At 39.2% G+C, this 20,947-nt stretch overlaps 1 long non-coding RNA gene across 1 annotated transcript in view; it reads left to right on the top strand.

The window, feature by feature from the left end:
- LOC121927796 overlaps positions 1–17,463 on the top strand; it is a 48,712-nt gene extending 31,249 nt beyond the window's left edge. The window contains exons 2-3 of the long non-coding RNA XR_006103340.1: positions 16,081–16,144; positions 16,416–17,463. This is a non-coding gene — a long non-coding RNA (uncharacterized LOC121927796). The remainder of the gene's footprint in view (positions 1–16,080; positions 16,145–16,415) is intronic.
- The last annotated feature ends 3,484 nt before the right edge of the window (positions 17,464–20,947 follow it).

Below are 20,947 nucleotides of genomic sequence, written 5' to 3'. Positions count from 1 at the left end.
GCTTACAGAGCAATGGTGCAATGTTCTATGTAAAGGAACATTTACTACAACCAACAGGTGATTGTTGATGTCCTCTTAAATGATTCCTTAACAATTAAAAAAAAAGATACAAACTGTTTTACTTGTATTGTACATTATATTTTTCAAATTATTTTTAAGATGCCACAAAAGCCTGGACTTGCAAAATGGGACAGAAATTTTCAAATATGTAAAAAGAGAACAAATTCTTGTGTGCACCAAGGACGTAAATATTTGCTGATTTCATGCATGGCAAGATCACAATAACTTTTGCACATTTATTTGTTGGTTTTCTACATTTCTGGACTTTTGGGAGGGGAATTCTCTGTGGGAAAACTCCTTGCTTCCCCCAATATACACTGCTTTTGGAATGGAAGTGTTGAGTTTTCTGCAAACTCCCAAAGTGTAGTGGAGAAAATAATCTCACAGCAGTTGACAATTTACTTGATAGTGTGTTTCAGTGTATTGAGGTATCCTTTCTCATTAAGGATGTGAAAGTGTGTGAGTATTCTTTATCCCTAGTGTGCATTCATTCATGTCAATGGAGACAAAGTCTGTACACTTAAGAGGAATTTACAATTAGTCTTGGCCATTGAAATGTGTGGTCAAGTTGTGAATGAGTATCAGGATTTACCTTATGCTCCTGAAACACATTACTCAACTTGAACTTTACTGCCTGATCCTCATAGTTTTCAGCATAGAGGCCTGTAGAAAATCTTCCCTCCTGCCGATGATCACAAGTTTGGTGACAGGGTCAATGTTAAACCCACCTCAAGCTGCGCAGTCCTTATCATATCTTCTTGAACTGTCTCCATTTGGCAGGAACAGACCCAATTAATCCTCTGTCATCCCACCTCTTCAGTTCTTTTTAAAATGTCCTGGTTTCTCTGTCCTCCTCCCACTTTCCTCTTTTGTCCTCAGCTTACTTCAACTGCTGCAAACTGAGTTCAGTCTAAAAGTAGTTTGCATACACTTAACTCAGTGGAGAGGAAAGGAGAGAAGAAGAGGTGGAATCTTCCTGTTTCCAATAGACTTGGGCAAAAGCAAAATACTGCAGCTTCTCCTACATTATTATCCTTTCTCATTAATATGCCACCAGTGCCTGGATTTTCATCTGTGAAATATCTGTAGATATATTATCATGATCCCTCCAGATACACACATATGCAGTTGCTAGTAAAATTTCCAGCTCAAGTATCGGGACAGTATTTGTCTAGTTTGTCTCTCTAGTCTTTACACAGCTAACATGCATCATGGTATAGTGGTTGCATTACTCAGAGCAGTTGCTAGCACTGTAACTGCCATGTGTCATGCTATGGATTTATCTGCTAGCACAGCATGTCTTAGGATCTGGCTATTAGTTAGTGTGGTTAAGTGTGAGCTTATTTTTTTCTATGGGGCAAGGTATTTTGTTATTCATTTTAATAATTAACTAAAAGATGGGATTAAAAATTCATCAGGTGGCAAATCACAGCTTCTTAAAGCTATTCCGATATAATCAGCAGGAAGTCATTTACATTTAAAAACTGCAGATAATTGCTGTAAAGCACTCTGCACTCAAAAAGAGGGCTCCAGAAACCATTAATAATCATTCCACTATAAAAAGGAGAGGTTCTGAAATGAACCTGCAGATTTGGATGAGACGTACATGAATTCATTGGATGGCTGTTCAGGGTTAACTTGATGTAATTAGAATTTCTTTAATGCCTTCAGTTTGTGAAGGTATAAAGTAATAGAGGCAAAAAGGAAGGTTGCTGCCCCATGGGACTTGCAGTTTATGTTTTGGCAAGGAAAGACAGTACTGGGAAATGAGAGACAAAAAACTTTAAGTGCCAGTCATAGAATCATAGAGTTGGAAACAGCTTCATCAGCCATTGCATCCAAACTTCTGTTCGGTGCAGGAGCTCCAGCTAAAGCAACACCAGAAGTTAACTAGCACTTTTAGACTTATGACCACTCTAAGGCAAACCTATCATGGGGTTTGCTTGGCAAGATTTGTTCAGAGAGGGTTTGCCATTGCCTTCCTTTGAGGCTGAGAAAATGTGACTTGCCCAAAACACCCAGTGGGTTTCATGAAACTACAAATCCCCAAATTCCATAGCAAAGGGCCATGGCAAAGCAGTGTCAAACTGCATTAGTTCTGCAGTGTAGATGCAGCCCTAGACTGCGGAACTCCTTCTCACAGGTTACTCCCTCCCTGCTCTCTTTCTGCCAACATATCAAGCACATTTTATTTAGGCTGGCCTTTGACTGATTTTACTCATATGACAGACTAGTATTAAAAGAGAGGTGCTTCTGTTTTTATGTTGTGTGCTTTTAATTAAGTTTTAATTGTAGAGGCATACCTCAGTTGATGAAGTAGATGCATTCCTGGGCATTGTTTCCTGAACAGAGAATTTGGTACCTGAGGCAGATATCCCATGGAAACAATAGTTAAAGATTCCTACACCCCCAAAAAAGAAGCACAGTTTAACACTTTTTGGCAAAATTTTTATTCAAAACTGATAATAGGCACATGTGAAATGAAACATCCAGGTCAGGTAAGCATAAAGAGACAAAAACATTTTCAACCTTCTAAATCCCATTTGAAGAGGTTTCTTCCACAATGCATCCAAGAGTGAGTTTTTCTTTCACCAGGCCCTGCTGTTCTGGTGATTTCCATTTTGGTGGCCTAACATATGGAACTGTTTTGTTTTATTTTTTAATATACTTGGAGAAGCTGGTGAAGCCGACTTACTTGCTTTTCCATTTTTACTGTTCATACATACTCTGTAAGAAAATCTGGAGACAGCCAATATTTAACTTGCTTGTTGTAAGCAAGCACACATAGCTACAGGAGGATCAGCTATACTAGAATCTCATTCTGTGTCTCTCCAGCTCTCCTTCACCATCCTTCCAATGCCAATGCGGCTAAAAATCCTTCCAGCTAGACAGAGAACAAGGAGGGAAAAAAGGATGTTCAGGAAGCTGTAAGATGACTTTGTAAAAAGGAGCTTTTTTGTCAGATGCTTTGTTAACTGAAGTATTCCTGTATTTTAAGACTGTTTTAACTATGGATTTTAAACAGTATCAATGTTTAGGTTTTTTAAAAAAATATTCTGTAGTAATATATTTTTAACTAAGCTGTTATTTGGACTTTGTAAGCCACCTGGCTTACAAATAAGTAAATAAATAAATAAATGTGTGGCGTGAAAGGGTCCAAAGTACTATAAAAGCCGAAGGAGCTGTTCACTGCCACTACTGTTTGGGCATTTGATAAAGCAGACAATTAAGTGGGTTTCCAACATCTGCTGACTGCCTAATCCCATCCAGGGGAGTGTACTCAGCATTTTTAAACAGCAACTGATACAAGATACCACTCTATTGAAGCCATCGCAAGCAATCCCGTTAAAATCAATAGAAAATTAGATGCTATGAAAATGCAATATGTGTCCAATTAGTTATAATTGGAGCAAATGTTGATGCAGATAAAGTTCCAGCGTAAGATGTATTTGCTCAAAATGCTTGCTACTTGACTTACGCATTGCTTTGTAATGGAAATTCCTGGGACCTGATGGATCCTATCACGTAAATGATAGCCCATCGAATGCACACATGTTAAGCATTATCTAATTATGTAGGTTCACAGAGCCTCTAAGATAGCTTTGGTACGCTCTGTGTCTTTTGAAAAATTGTTCCCCATCATGCTGAGAACTCCCAGTTGGACTTGACAAATTATGCTAGTAAACCTGTTCAAGAACTTTGGCAATAAAAAAAACTGTGAACATTGTGACAAGTTAAGAATTATGTTGTTTGCAAATTTGAAATATTTTACTGTTTCGTTTCTTTTTTTTTTTTTTTCATTTAATGGATTGAAGAGCAGACAATCATTTTCTCCATTCATATTTCTGCTTACAACTTACTTGTCCCCCTGCAAATGGTAGTGTTTTAAAATTACCCACTGCATGGCCATTCACCCTAATCCAGAGTCCCCTGTGGGTGATAATGCATAACCCACAAAGACGACATATGTGCAAAACTGTTTTGTTTTTCACTGAAGGAAAGTAAAAAATATTCTAAACCTACATGAAATCATGTAAAGTGGGGCTTGTTTGTTTGTAAGGCATTTACTCCAGAAGAGCTGTGTTCTACTCTTGAAGTAGGCAAGCTGGACCATCCTTTCAAAACACAAAAATAATGTAGACCAGAACCTTACTATTGTTCTGAATATTCATTGTTTCAGCCATACCCAAAGGGTAGCTTTCCTATCACAGGGTGCATTGACACTGCAGAAGTAATGAAGTTTGACACCACTTGCACTCCCATGGCTCCATCCTACAGAATCCTGGGATTTGTAATTTTGTGTGGCACCAGCACTCTTTGGCAGAGAAGGCTAAACATTTTGTAAAACTACAGATCCCAGGATTCCATAGGATGGAGCTACAACACTTAAAATGGTGTCAAACTGCATTGTTTCTCAGTAGATTCACCCATAGTGATTGTAATAAGATTCTCAACTTCCTATTCATATGTTTTTTAAAAAAGTACACACAATTTTTATACAACTGTAATTCTATATATTTTTAAAAAACATTATAATCTTATTTAACAAAATAATAATTACCAGGCTACCTTTAATTTTGTTAATGTTGCTGTTGTGTGCTTTTCAAGTTGACTCTGACTTCTGGAGACTCTATCCTATGGTTTTCTTGGCAAAATTTATTCAGTGGAGGTTTGCTGTTGCCTTCTTCTTGACTGAGAGAGTATGACTAGCCCAAATGGGTTTCCATAGCAGAGTGGGAATTTGAACCCTTATCTCCCAGAGTCCTAGGCCCAGACTTGCATGGGCCAAATAAAACAGCCACCCCCCGCCCCCAATCCAGTTCTCTCGATGACAATTGGCCCAAACCCTAGTTCTGATGCAAATAGACCAGATAACAGTTAGGCTGTTCAGCACCAGAACTGGGATATACCCTTTTTACAGTGGATTAAAATAAGTCCCCAGTTGCTCAAGATTTTCCTGGAATATCCAGAGCCCTCTATTCTGATTCTGGGTGGCTGTTTGAAATGCTTCCCACTCTGTCACCTGATGCCTCTGCCACTGTCACCAATCACTCTTTCTGAGTCCAGAAGAAGGTGCCCAGGCATGTGATTGAGCCTGAGCACCTTGGTCTGACTTCAGAGAGAAGTGACTTGTGGCAGCAGCAAAGACTCTGGGAGGCATAACAGGATATGTGTGTGATCAGCTGTCTGGCATCACAATAGTGGGCTTTTTCAACAAGAGATGGTTGGGACAACTCCGGGACCAAGATGCTCTGGTATGCCCCATGGCAGTGAAGACAGGACCATAGTCCAACACATAATCCATTACACTGCATTGGCTCTCTCCAGTGATTCCCAAACCTTGATCCTCCAGATGTTTTGGACTTCAACTCCCAGAATTCCTGACAGTTGGCCAAGCTGGCCAGGGCTGATAGGAAATGAAATCCAAAATTGCCTGGAGGTCCAAAGTTTGGGATTCACTGCTAGTCCATGCTATCTTTCTACTTTTAATCAGATCTACTTAATGTTGCTTTCTAGACAGTAGCCTGGCAAATGAGCTGCTCCACTAGAGCAGTGTTGTTAGCCATGGTCTTAGCTGGAGTGGGTGCCAGACCAATAAAGAATGAGGTGCTCCTTCCTCTGCTGAGAACATAATTGCAAAGAGGGAAGGTGATATTTGCATCCTGTGGATAATTCCTAGGTTGTTATAGCCAGGAGCTATAATAACCTTCTTAAAAAGTACCTTCTTTTTGAATGAAAATGAGCTTAAGACTCCACAAGGTATTCCTTTTCTAAAAGCTTTGGTTCTCCCCAATAGCTGTCACCCACTTCTTTTTGTGGAGTACAGCTTGCACTGACAAGGAAGGAAGGAAGGAAGGGAAAAGGAAAACCCAATCTCCAAAACTTAAATTCAATAAAACTTGTAAAAATCAGCTGGAAATGCTCAGGCATTCTAACTGGAAGTGACATCATGTCAATTCCTGCTTGCATTTTTGCCCAAGTTTTGGTCCAAATGATTCTCCTGTAGCCTGCAGTGGAGATGTAAGATAGGAAAAATGGGCTTCCATGCTTGCTGAAATCATTCACCCCTACATTTGTTTTTGCAGAGTCTTACTAAGCAGACTATTGCTTTTTAAGAAAACAAAACTATGCCCTTCCAATCTGGTTGAATAATCTGCATGGCATGTAGAATTTTGTTAGAAAATTGCTTCTTTGGACACCAAGAGATAAGAGATTGGCCAGGTTATCAAAGAGTGTTTCATCTGTGGCAACAGCCTTCCAGATTTAGTAACATCAAACACTACATTAACTTAGAGGAAACTTCTAAAAGCTAATTACTAAAGGAACGTGTACTTCATTAAGATAAAGCTGTAAAAAATCAATATTTAGCATTGTTGTTTTGATTGGATTTCCCCAATGATAAACTGCTAACAGACTTGATCCCCCAAAATGATCTCTTTATCCTGATGAAGAATATCAGAACAGCTTCAGTGAACCTGAGCTGATAGTAACGTGAAGGTCAGTAGTTTCATTCCACCCCCCCCCCCAAGTTACTCTTCTTCTAAAAAACAACAACTTGTTTCCAAGTGTGGTATGCAGGTTCTCTTTCTTTTATGTTGACAGAAAGACATCCAGTTAGTAGTAATGTGCTTTAATTCTACTGTATGGTGCAGATCTTCTGCTTCATTAGCAATAGGGACATGATGGGATTTGTGATGACAATGTGTGATTCTTTGGCTTGACACCAAACAAAAGCTAAAAGAAGCACAACAGGATACAGCACTAGGGTTCTAATGGGAATACAGAAGGAAAATTAATCCTGTCACAGTGTGGACAGCATGGATGCCTTGCTGCAGAGTTGGTTATATGCATGTTTCTTCAGAAGCATGAAGAAACATGGTGTAGTGGTTTGAGCATTGGACTAGGATACTGGGAAACCAGATTGCAAATCCCCACTTGGCTATGGAAACCCACTGTGTGGGCCTGGACAAGTCACACTCTCACAGCCTCAGAAGAAGGCAAGGGCAAACCCCCTCTGAACAAACTCTGCCAAGAAAACCATGATAGGGTCATTTTAGTGTTGTCATATGTCCCACTGTGTTCTGTGAGTCTTATTTCAGGCAAGCTGCATAGGATTGTGGCCCAAATTCCAAAGAAGAGAATTCCATCCTTAAATTTTTCCATTGTTTTCAACTCATTAGGTAGCCATAGTCAAACTGCTAGCCTTAATTTCCACTTCCACAGCTGTGAAAAGAGGATAATGTTTAAAAGATGCAGGCTGTTGGTTCATACTGAGTCACACCATTGATCCATCTATCCCAGCATTGAAAACTTCCCAGGAATTGAACCTGGGACCTTCCGCAGCCAAAGCAGGTGCTCTGCTGCTGAGCTACAGGCATCATTTAACTAGAGGTCTTTTAATTGGACTTATTAGAGATTGGATGTGAGACCTTACATATATTAAATGTATTATTTCTTTACTGAAATATTTCTGTCATGCTTTACATCACAAGATTTCAGAGCTGACCTCCAAGGTTGCTACAGAGAGTAGTAAAATGGTGTGACTTGATGCTCTGAAAGTAGCTTCAGCTAAATAAGAACTTTAATGAAGCACTGAGAAGGCTGAGGAACAATGCACCCTTGCATGGTGAACCTGTGGGTTTGCTAGATATCCCTGATAGTGTGCAAAGAGGAAAGATTTCTTAGCAAATAGGGTAGATGTCTCTTTGTCAACATGGGGTTGCCATGAGCTCTGATGGTGTCATTTCCTGTACAAAAACTAATTAATAGAATCAGGTAACAACTAGTTTATAGTGGTGCATGTGCCAGCATAGACAAAAATATGTCTAAATAAACCTGCAGTACCAAACTCACATAGTGGGATTTACTTCTCAGTAAACGTGCATAAAATTGGGCCATCAGCCTAGAAAATGTCATTGAATGTTGCAAGATATAGGATATCCTCCAAATTGTTGGTTTCTAGGATATCCCATATCATGCAACATTTCACAGATGAAAACTAGGATGCGTGTGGCCAAGCAAGATCAGAGTGTAGACAAGATGAGAAAAGTTATTAATGAGGAAGAACCCATAACATAGGAGAGGCTGCAGCAGTTTGTTTTTGTTTGAGCCTTCTGGGAAGAACAAGCCTCTGCCTCCTTTTCTCCTCTCCCTACTGCTGAGTTAATTGAGTATAAACTCCTTTTGCCCTTTGAAATTAGTTTGCAGCACTTGAGATAAGTTGAGGACAAAGGGGAAAAGTGGGAGAGGCAGAAAGAAACGGGGACATTTTAAAAGCAACTGAAAATATGGGATGACAGAGGATTAATTGGAACTATCCCTGCCAGATTGAGACAGATGGATGGTATATATTCAGCACTTTGTGCCTTCCTAAGACTAATCCTACCATTAGGCAGAGCGAGGTAGCAGATTCTGGATACCCTAAAAGAGCAGCAAATTGTTAGTAGTCTTGTTTCTTATTATTTTATTTTTACCACTAGAACTGTGGAGTGGTTGCTTGAGGGATTTCTTATCTCCTGTACCGAAATAGATAGGCTGGTTTTGGGGTCCTATGCACCTTAATTTGGGAGGTATTTGCTATTCTAACTCAGGCAGCAAAATATCTTGGTGTAGCCTTGCATCTCCTTACCTTTTAACTAAAATATAATGCTGCTAGTGTTATTGCATTTATATGGCCACTCAGCAAAGTATGCTATGTCTTACATGTAGTTCTTCTTATTCCTAAAGATAATAGCATGTGCATATTAGAATAGTGAGATAAAAGTCAAGCCAAATACGAAGGCTGCACCATGGGAATGATCCACAGTGCTATGTGATAAAAGGTGAAATATATAACGGAGCCAAGACAAAATTCAAACATGTTTTAATGACTCATCAATATACTTTGATTAGTCTAGTCCATGGTATATCAGCAAATACTTAAGGAATAGAATGGGCAGACAATTTTACCTTATAACCCTATAATGAATGTACCATATTCATTATAGAAACAAGCACCCTCCATACTGAAGGATGTTCAGCTTTTGTTTCTCTGTTTTAATAAACACACACTTTCACCATCAGCAGAATAATAAAGGGTTCCAGAAGGGTAACCGCATTAGCCGGTAGCAGTTTTTGCATTTTGAGAGTGGCAACTGCAGAATTTTGTAGAATAAGCAGAATACACTTACTAACAGTAGCTTGACATGCGCTGTGTTTGTGAAAACAGTGTGCAAATTATGCTGACTGCATACAGCCACAGTGTGCAAATCAGGTGCAGCCATCAAGCTCTTTATAGATTTCCAATCTAGGCCTCAGATCTAACCAAGTTTCTCATCCCTAGTCAAAATGTGTATAGCTGTTATCAGTCTTTGCAAAGATACAAAGTAGTTAAGGTGACTTAAAAAAATTGCCAGTCAGAAACTCTGCAAGATTTTCCTAGAAAATCTAGATTTGTCACTCTTGGAGATTCCAGAAGAAGAGCCGTTTTAAATCTTCACACCAAAAATACCAGATAAATTACAATGGTGAGGGATCGTTTAACAAAAATAAAACATGCCAGAGTCCCAGCAATTGCCTCTCCATTGTGAACCCAGAAAAAGATCCTAAAAGGTCACAAAAATAGTCTCTACTTGTGTGGAAGCACCAGATCAAATTATATCCTGTTGAAAATTTCTTACTCATACATACTGCCTTTGCAAATGCAGCTTCCACAATCTTACACAAAACCTACCCTGACTTTTAGCAGATGCATGAGATGGCCTGAGAAAGTTGTAGATGGACATTTGGGTTTCTAGACCTGAGTGTTCTTTTCTGCTCCCCGAAGCACTCAAGTTTATTTTTCAGAATTAAAACTGAATTATTTTTGTTTGTGTATCTTTATGGGGTTGCAAAATGAGCTTACATGTGCATCATGTATTTAGAGGATAGCTCTGGGTTTTCATTTGGTTTTGTATTACATTTTTAAAATTTATTTAATTTCTATTCTGCCTTTTTTCCAACATAGGATTCAATATAAATTTTCTTATACAGTTTCTTAAAAAGAAAGTTGCACTGTGAAAGGAAAAGTAAATTTAAACTATATGCATCCTGATTCTAGTTATTGCAGTTTTTGCTCCCTGTGAGTCTGGGATCCCAATGCTTAGGCAGATCATAAGCAATTTCTGTGATGAATCTCAGATACTTTCTTACCAATGTACTAGATCTAAGGTTCACAAACAATTGTCATCTCTCCTACAATCCTACAATATTCACTGGAAATATGGAGTGGTGGGCACCTTATTTCTTTGCTACTGTTAGAGTAAATATATGCAGTCCTCTCTGTGTTTAGTCAACATTTGAGGTAGATTATTACATACATTGTCCATTTAAAGTTAACAATCAGTAATTGTGTCAATTCCAGTCTCTCTCCTCTTTTAATTTCCCCCTTTCTTAAGTATATTTAGCCACATTTCTGTATCAATTTGATTTTTTAAAACACTACATGAAAATTCACATGCATTTGCATAAACATCTTTCTTTATGCAAACAGATTGTATCCAATTTTATCTTATATATGCATATTTAATGTGCTGTTTTCCGACTTATAAGTCATGTTTATACCATTATTTTCATTGAAGTACATACCTGTGTACACCTGTTTCCCAAATACATGCATTTTGTGAGCATTGCCATCGTGTTGCAAAACTTAAAGAAGGGCAAATACTGAATGATAACTACATTTCAGTCCAGAAAGTGCCAATTAAGTACTTTCTCATTAAAATACAAACACATTAAATTCCTGAATATATTTTCATCCGTCCCTATTTGAACCAGTTATTCTGTTTGTTTTTGTTTTATTCTGTTTACTTATTTGTTTGCTTATTATTATTTAAAAAAAAAACAGGTTTCAAAATCTCCCAAGATCTTGGGAAACAGTTGTCTAGAAATACTAGCAAGGAAATTGTTGGCCCTGGAGAACGTTCTCCCATCTAACTGCCTAGTATGCAAGCAAAAGATTGGCAGCCTAGAAGCCCTTTCTAACAAACTCAGAATCCTTCAGTGGCTATTTGCAGGTTTGCCACTGAGATCTTGCTGGTAGAAAACACATTATTATTTTTGATTAATGGTGAACAGCAAGGAAAAACTGCTTTTCCAAAAGGAAACCTCCAACCATAACTCATTGCAGAGAGCTAAACAAATGTTACAATATATATACACACACTTTCCCACATTGATTTCTAATACATTACATGGGTTCTTCTCCAAACAACCATCCCTTATGTTCAGATAGGTGGGTTGTTAACTCCTTGGCTATGAGAACTGGTGTACCTCTGCAGTCTTGTATCATCATAATGCTTTCCCAGCTGCTGCTCCCAAATGAAGTTCTTACAATAGCCTTTTCCAGTCTGGCACCCTCCACATGCAGCATGCTACAGAACCCATCATCCCCAAGCCTGTCCTGGAGAGGTGATAGGAGATGGCAACCTGGAAGGTACCCACCTGCAAAAGTCTGTCCAGGAACATTAATGAAATATTGAAGCCATCCACATATTTTCAACTATGCAAGACACTTTCATAGTGGTCTTCTGGGCTTCTCGGGAGATAGCAAGGTATCTTCGGAGTGGTGTACCCTCTCTACTTTCCCTGTAATCTTTATGATTTATGTTGCATGCTTCAATTACTATTCTAGTTATATTATAAAAATGTGATTAATTAAATCATCATCTGGTCCTTCAAACTACAGATGTATTCATTTCAGATCTTCACTAGCTAGATCTTTATTTCACTCCTTGACTTGAATATCTATAGAAATAGAATCTAGAAGTAACCTGATTCGATTAATGGAATTGATCTTTTTTCAGAGCTATTATTTTATCTCTTCTCTATTCCTATTTCACCTCATAGAGATCAGAAATATCATGTGTTGACTATGATCATAGAATCAGAATAATAGAGTTGGAAGAGGCCGCAAGGACCATCCAGTCCAACCCCCTGCCATGCAGGAAATGGCAGAGTACTATTATCTTAACATTATTAATACAGCTACATTGCTATGTAGAATGACATCCATCCATCTGATGCTTTTGCCAGACTAAAAGTGTAAGTGCCTACCACAGTTCATTTTTGGTGGGAATTGAACAGGAGAGATAGAAAGAAAAGGGATGAATGTAACAGCAGTGAATGTGGACAAATGGAATTGAATTAAACCCCCACAAAGTTAGATTGTACTTGAAATTAAAATAGAAATGTTATCATAGTGATCCTATATGTCATTATCCTATAGTCCCTGCGATGGTGTCACAGATAAGGAAAGATGAAGCTGTCAGTGTTATTTTCTCCCATATTTAATTTAAAAAAATACTTCCAAGTGTTGTACATCTCTTTATGCAACAACTTGGGGGTGTTGATCAGTTTTTTCTAAAACAAACAAACAACAAACAAAACAAAACCATTTTGTTCTGGACAAATTCAACTGGCGGAGCTGTTCCCGGCATAGTTTGCCATGTCTTCTATATTGGCTTATCATGGTTTATCTGTCTGCTATATTGCTGTTAGAAAGGAGAAGATTGTGATATATATTTTTAAAAAGCACTAGCAATTCTATTTAGCAACAGAAATATAGATTAATATACAGGGACTCAAAACCAGACTATTAAAAGCCAAATGTCCTGGATGAGTAATGTTTTTCTCCAGTTTTTGCTTCCCCTATATATATAATAATCATCATCATTTCAACCTCATTCTGTTGATTGTATAAAGAAATTAGCCCATTTTGGACAGTTCTTACTAAAATAAATAAATCAAAAGAAGAATTGTTTCATCCATTCTGATTCCCATACATGAATCTCATTTTGTTTGGCTGGAGGAGGAAGTACATTCCCTTGGAAACTTCTGTACTGTGGCATCAGAAAGCTTCACTAACTTTCTCTTCTACAATCAGTTCTCCAACAGAAAACCATTTAGCAAGACATTCCAAACCTGTTTATTTATATATATGTAGGTAGGTGTCATTGCAGCTGTGGAATGTTTAGGAAAGGACTACATAGAAACAGTGAATTTTGAAGAGGGATTTGCTACCAGACAGGTGTTCTGGGATGAAGAACAGGGCAACCTTGAATATTTGAGATAATTTAGGCATAGGACAGTCACCTTGGAGTTAAAGGTTAAACTAGAGGATACACTGAATCTTGTCCAAGTTGACAGTTCGCATGATTTCTTCTGCTATCTCTCTGTGATACAGTCTTCAGCTGCCATCGCCTCACCTTATTTGGAGCTTTTAAGAATTGCATCACAATAGTTTTACGAGATATTGTTGACAGTCCTAGATAAAATAAGTCTGGTTTTAATTGAACATCATGGCAGAAATGATGAGATACTGACTTTCTTCCCCTGCCAGGATGTGTGGGAGGAGGCACAGGAGAGACGATGGAACCATTTATTTCCAGTAATGGGGTTTAACTCAGCAGAGCCCTGAGAGAGAACACTTCCCCAGGTAGCAGGATAAAAAACTGCCATGTCTGCAGTTTTGGCAACCTGAGTTCAGCAGTATGCCATGTATCGTATTATGCTTAGGACAGCTCACGTATCTTCCTTTTAAAACTTTTTATTTGCAATTGATCACGTCCTGGTTTTCTTTTTTCCTTACACTGATAAAGTAGGAGTCTCATATCAAAATGCAGCTAGTTCCTTCCTTCCTTCCTTCTTTCCTTCTTTCCTTCCTTCCTTTCCTACCTTGTTTTCTCCCTGCATTTCTATTATCTTTCCTTTGTTTTTTAGGTGTGACAAAGAAAACCACCGGCTGTCAGAATGATTGAATGAAAACGTTGGCGTGAAAGTATTAAAGACTCAGTGGTCTGATTTGTATCTCAGTTAAGTAAGAAATATTAGGATTTGAATCAGTGTCATTCTACCCAGTTTCAATGGGGCTAGAGGAAAATTCACATGCAAACATTTTCATTCCTCAGGAACTACAACATCAACTCGAGCACTGTTTTCTCTTTCTTTTTCTCCCTTTCTTTGTGCCCATCTGTCTCATACATGATGTTTTGTCTTCCAAGAAATTCATAATAATATTTCAATTGTTGCAGCAGAAGCCCTAGTGGCACAATGCTTAAATGCCTATATTGTAGCCACTCACAAATCACAAGGTTGTGAGTTCAATCCCAGCCAGGAGCTCAAGGTCGACTCAGACGGGCATCCTTCCAAGGTTGCTAAAATGAGTACCCATCTTGTTGGGGGCAATTACCTTACACTTTGTAAACTGCTTAGAAACTGCTTAGTGCAGTATGAAGCAGTATATAAATGAAGCTGCTATTTCTAATGCAGCAACACATTGAAATAGGTAGGAGTGAGAAGTAGTGAATGGCCCAGGGTTACTCAGTGCACTTCCCAACCAAAATGGATTTGAACCCAGATCTCCTGGCTCATATTACCTCTTATTCCAACACTGATTCAACAAAACCTCAGCTCTGAATTCCTTCACTTTACATTCCCAATGAATACCTTATATTGTACTGAAGAATGTATCCTCTCCCTCACAGCCATCACAGATCAGTCACCACAAACTCATCTTGGTTTTGTAGAACCTCTACTTTCATTGTCTTGTAGGGAAGCTGTTTGCCCAGTTGTGTGAGACATTGATCTGATGTGTTATTGAATCATATCCATGTGGTGTGTGCATCAGCTTGGCATTACAGGCTTTTCAGTAGAGGGAGTTAATTCTGGTGGAGTATTTTGTGCTGCACTATTTAACTTGGCCTATGAGAAGTCAAGTAAGTGAGTTGTCTCTTACTATAAGGCCCATGCAACAGTATCAGATATAAGGTAATGACTGCATTTTGGATATCCAGAGTAATGCTGGAATCATTTACCATAATAGCAACCCAGTGAAGACTAGAATTACATTGAAGTGGGCCATCATAAGTTTTGGGCTTAATTTACTGCAATGCCTCTCAACATGCTTCACTTTTATTTTCTTGGTAAAGGGTCACATATTATCAGGGATGATGAGTGTCTTAGGGCTGCTGCTATACACTAAGCATCTCACTTCAGGTGGTATTAAAAAGATTTCATTACTGGGCAAGGGCTAACTCTCACTCACCAATAAGCAAAGAGATTTTGTAGCACTTTTGAGACTAACTGTGCAAAAGAAATTCTAACATAAGCTGAGGAAGCTGGTCTACTTCCTCAGATGCATGTAGTGAACTGTTACACAGGAAGGACTTCTTAAATCAGACTGTATGAATAGCCACAGAAATGCAACACTTGTGATTATGGTAATGAAGTGGCACTTGGTAACTCACCAAGTTGAGCAATCAGTTTCCCTAATCTATTTTTATCCCTATGTCTTTTTAAAAAAACTCATCTGCCTTATTCAACTTAGTCTCTGAGATCATGTTGACTTACTAGCAGAAGTAGAACTGTGGTTGCTAGAGAACAAGGCTGTTGGATCTGGTGCAACATCGGCTTCAGGGACTCTAAAGGATTTTGGTCCCCTGCTCCCTTATCTTTCTACCTTTCTGCAAACTGTGACGAGTCCCAGAATGCTTTGCTAAAGCTGGTAAAATGGAACCAAATCAACTGTTCAATGGATTTGGTCCCCTTCAACCAGCTGTAGCTGTGCATTGATCACACTCTCGGTGGCGGCTCTGAAGGATAAAGTGCTCCAAGTGGACCGAGACAACCAGAAGACAAATGGCCCGATGGATGTTGTCGATAAGGAAATTATGATGAGTGGCACCTGCAGATCTATCACCCTGGCTCTAAACTGGTGGGCTGGGCCCAAAGTCATTATGTGGTTGCCAGTCAATTCCGTGTAACTGAGGCCACTCAGAGATTGATAATCTCCATCTTCCTACTGTTATTGATCCAAGAGGTAATTTAGAACTGTATATTTTAACCACAGAAGCTTGCAAGTTTCCATACGTGTTTGCTAAAGCTCTTTCCTCAAAGAGCTATGTGCTTTGTTGTGTTTGTCTATTGCAGTGATTAATAAAGAAATACTTTAATGCAATACTCCCTTTCTATATCCTGATTTTTTTATTTTTCAAAAATCAACAGCAGAGCCTTTTACTTCATCAATTCAGCTTGATGATGGTGGGTGAACAAACAAGAGAGATTTATTGTAAGTATAATGCAGTCCAAAATCCTAATTTCGCATAGATGTTAAGGAGGTCTGCCAAGAAAAGAGATTATGAGATGATCGTGGAAAACTCATCCAAACAAACCAATGAATTAACTGTAGTGGGATAAAAAGGGCAGGAATGATTGGGAAATGGCTTGAAAATAAAACAATAATTATTGTAATATGTCTTTATATAAAATGCACAATAGGACAGGTTAGTACACATTTAGAAAACTACACCAAAGAGTAACCAGTGGAATGTATTTCCTAGGAAAAGAAGAAAAACTACTGATGACAGAAGTTTGTTACTTCAAAAAACAGCAACAACTGTGGACAAAGGGAACATTTCTCCACATCTACACAATGCAAGACCAAATTAAGTTCACTGTCAATAGGTTCTGGAGAAAAACTACTTCTTTACACAGCTGTGTAACGGGGTACATTGCAACAAGATGTGGTAAGAAGTCAGGGGTAGGAAGAAGGTGCATTAGAATCTACTCAGAGCTCTCAATGAGCACCAATTTATCATTCTGCATTGTTTTATAATAACCATAAGGACACACACACAAGGCTGTGAAATGAAGAAGACTTGTGAATAGGTGGATAACTAGGAGTGATTTTTTATATGGAACAGCAGTCACCAGGCTTTGGTTCTGGTACTCAAGGTGAATTTGTGGTCTCAAAATTCTTCAGTCTTTTTCAGTAGCCTCCACTTGGTGGATCTCAAAGTTCAAGCAAAGAAAAACAAAACCAAGGTGTATCGCACAAGTATGAAATCTGTCCACTCCTAGCTTATTAGGTGGCTTTAAAAAAAGAATTGGATAAATTCACAGATGACTATGATGTGTCATGGTAGTTAGATTATGCCTCCATGTTCAGTTGCAGTCCTAGATGTTGTGGATAGACAATAAACGGGAAGCTGGTTTATGAATTTCCAGAATAATCTGGGTGGGTTCTGTTGAACATACAGCACTGGACTAGACAGATCTGTGCTCTGACCATGAGGGATCTTCTCATGTTCATCTATGATCTAATTACCATAGATAGAAAACACAGTTTCTAACTATCATAGACTAGTTTATGATCATTATAGCTTATTCAGTCAGTAGAACAGTCCATTGAAACTGAGCATTGGTAACTCTCCTGAAGGAAACATTCTTCCAAAACCAGCCTCTCCTTTTCTCCTCTTTCTGTTCTTCAAATGGACCTTGTGCTCACAAGGAGTTGACATAAAGTATAAAGCCCTGTTTAGCTGTAATAAGCATTGATGTTATGTAAATGGCTTAAAGAAAATCACTCACTTTCTCATGTTGTAATGATTGGGGAAAAGTAAACTGAATGTCATCTTTTCCAAACTTGATCGCAAATCCATACAACTATCACAAGCTACAAATGCTGTTGGCGTAATAACAGGCCATCAGGGGGGCGCGTACATATCCTAGCTTATATGTCTCTTTTCCAACACTGGCGTTTCAACATAGGGCTATGATTTGGATCACAGACAAGGGTGTGTCTGCATGATAAATCCTCTCTGTTTTATGTAGGAGAAGCTATGGCTGAGATATGGGTCTCTTTTGACACAAAGTTTAACAAATCAGCTTGCTCTCCTGCCACAATTGCATTAGTTTAAGAAAGGAATCATACCCATTTGGCATCATTACTTATCACACTTCTCACCACAGTAGTGCTTTGGTGCTTCTTCAGCAATCCATCTGCTTTCCACACCACCAAATGCTTCCAGAAAGAAGGGGGAAATGACAAATTGCCACTGAAACCCCTGCCTCCCTTAGTGATGTGAATGTGCACATAGCAGCCGGCTTAGGGAAGCTGTTGTCAGCTGTGATCACTGCTTCTCTCCCCTCTCAAAGCTGCATGGAAATTCCAAAGGAGAGGGAAGAAAGGAAGAGGAGAGCAGAATCACACCCACTCATACCTACATGAATACCTGAGAAACAGAACTGCAGAGGAAGGGACCTATTACACGAAGGCAATAATGGAATAGCAGTGAGATTGAGAGCCTTTTGACATGTTTTGCCCATCAATAAAAAGGTGCACAGTAATTACAAATGGAATGCAAGGCAGCAGCAGGGCAGACACAACATTGTAGGATAATTAACAGCCAAAGACACTTTTATCTGTTAAAATTCTGCTTTCCTCGTGTGATAAAGTCCAAGAACCATGGGAAGCTGAACAGCTCATTGCCTGAACGGTGATAGAGACTGGTTGTACAACCAGCCCAGTTGTATCTATCTCTTCACAGCGCAGATGTTTCTAGGAAGATGTAAGGTGGAGGCTGATTACTATGTGTAGAAAATAAGAGTAATTCTACACCAGGTTTCCTTCATATATGCCCCAAACAGAGTGGGAATAGATTCACTTGGTGTGCGTGTGTGAGAATGAAGTGAACATACAAGGTTAACAAATCACATGGGTCTTTCCTGCTGAAGTTTTTCAGAGGAGCAAATTCTACCCACTCCAATGAAGTTGGTGTTGGGATTCTAGGCTAGCCATGGCCATTTTCTTGACCAGAAACACAAATATGACAACACTGGATGACACAACATGAAATCACTGCAAAAGCATTTGAGTTATGAAATAGTGCAAACCTGACTCAAAGATGCACCAGCTGCATATGGTTTCTGCCAGTGTCAATTCTATTTTATTTTGGAAATCTGCTGGATCTGTCAGCAGATGAGCTATAAAACCAGTAGAGAAAGGGCATATTAGGGAAGAACTGAGTTATGCCAAATCCAAACCTCTGCCAGCCCCAAGACACAGTCATACTGCTGTAACAAAGACCAGAGTGAGAGCAATGCTAAGTAATTTCCAACACTCTTAACTTAGGAGGAGGTTGAATTCAGCAGAGCTTCAACTGACCTAGTGTTGGCACAGCTTATCTGTTCCTTGTTCAGTTAAGAATACATTGGTTATGCTGCTAGGTTCTTTTATACATAACTAGCAGATGACAGCAAAGAAGGATGCCAGCGGAAAAGAAGATACCAAAAAAAAATAAATAAAAAAAATTAGACATTGTTGGCTGTTTTCAGAATTAGGTCTAAGCTTACATATACTGGACTACAGGATGTTTTTTATCATTCTCATGAAGTCTGAGGTTTACCTACAGTATAAATCAAGAAATGTTGCTTTCTTTCCCCAGTGCTGAAGTTGCAACATATTTGGCATGCCAACATTGGAAGATGCTTTTAGAATATACTTTACTCTGGAGGAATGAATGTGACTTGCATCTCATGATAATTAGCCCCACTGAACAACAACAGCCTTCCCATACACCGAGAATGTGCAACCTGTGGCCCTAGGACTGCAAATGGCCCTTGGCCTAATTTGAAAAGCAGTCATTTCAGATATCAAACAAGAGCAGTCTCCTTTTCTCCTGACAGTTAACTGAGGGGGGAGGAGGAACTGGAGGAGGAGGAGGAAGAAAACGGGGAAGGAATGTCAGCAACAGAAAAACAGAGAGAAAGGGACTGACAGAAACAATGATTTATTTTTTAAAAAATAGAAAAATGGAATTTATTTATTTGATTTATATCTTGCTGAAATGGGCTTCAAGGCAGGGAATGGACCCATTTTCAGCTGCATGCACCACCAGCAAAAAACAAAACAAAAACAAAAATACACCCTACAGATTTCTCTCAAATGAATAAAAAATTGAATTCCTGTGCCTGTATTACACATTGACTACAGACAACTTAGAATGTAACAATATAAGAATCCTGATATATGTGACCAGTATTCTGCTCTCCTTAGTAGCCAGAGAGTTTTTTTCAGGGAATCCACAAATGTGTCATGTAGACAATAGTGCTCTCTGCCGCTGATCACTTAGTGGTATACTGCTTCTGGACCTGGGATTTCTCTAATATGTCCCTCTGAGCTATTGCCCAATAAACTTCTCTGCCCTAAGTTAGGCGCTGTGCAGACCGACACTTTGGGCTGGCCTGGGGATGGAGTCAGGGCATAGTGTTTACACAACACATGTCCAGGCTCTGCTCCAAGGCATCATGACACCACACACTGCACCACATGGCATGTGACATCACTGCACACCTCCAGCACTGCGCCTGCATGACATAGCACTGAAGGAACTCCAGGAGTGGGTATGTTTTGATTGAGAGTTCCTGCATGACAGGGGGTTGGACTAGATGGCCCTTGTGGTCTCTTCCAACCCTGTGATTCTATGATTTATATAGCCATGGCACCACACCTATTGCACCCTTTTAAGGGCACAAAAAGGAGCCAGTTTTTGTGGCTCCTTTTCGCACCCTGGAAAGGCCAGATCAGGGCCAAAACATACAGCTGCCGCAGACCTCATCTGGCTGAAAACGGGGTGGCTGGAGGCCACCCCTTCAGAGATGTTTGCACAGCCCCATATTGAAGTCCCCTTTTAAAGCCATCTAAGCTACACCAGAGAAACTGTTGCAAACTACAGTGCAGCCCTCATATCTGCAGGACCAGTATCCACAGTTTCACTTACCCACATTAAAAAAATGTTATCTCTAGACATTTTCTAAGTCATCCAGTGTGATTCTATGCTATGCTTCTACTGAAGGATAACCATGGAGTTGTGCTAGACAACCTAGAAATGCCTAGAGAAGTTTTCTCTGATTTGTAGGTCCTCCAACACAATGCTATGGTATCCTTGGGCCTGATGTTGTTCATTTCAGTAGAATTCACTGTCATCTGTGGTTTCCATTTCCATGGTAAGACCAGGAAGATACCCCTTGCAGTTACAGGGATGTAACTATGTTTGTCAAAAATGTTATCTGGCTTTACATTACAGTACTG

The sequence above is a fragment of the Sceloporus undulatus genome, chromosome 4, assembly GCF_019175285.1.
Source record: "Sceloporus undulatus isolate JIND9_A2432 ecotype Alabama chromosome 4, SceUnd_v1.1, whole genome shotgun sequence".
Classification (NCBI taxonomy): domain Eukaryota; kingdom Metazoa; phylum Chordata; class Lepidosauria; order Squamata; family Phrynosomatidae; genus Sceloporus; species Sceloporus undulatus.
The sequence above is the reverse complement of the archived record's forward strand: the minus strand, read 5'-3'. Positions and strand labels throughout refer to the sequence as shown.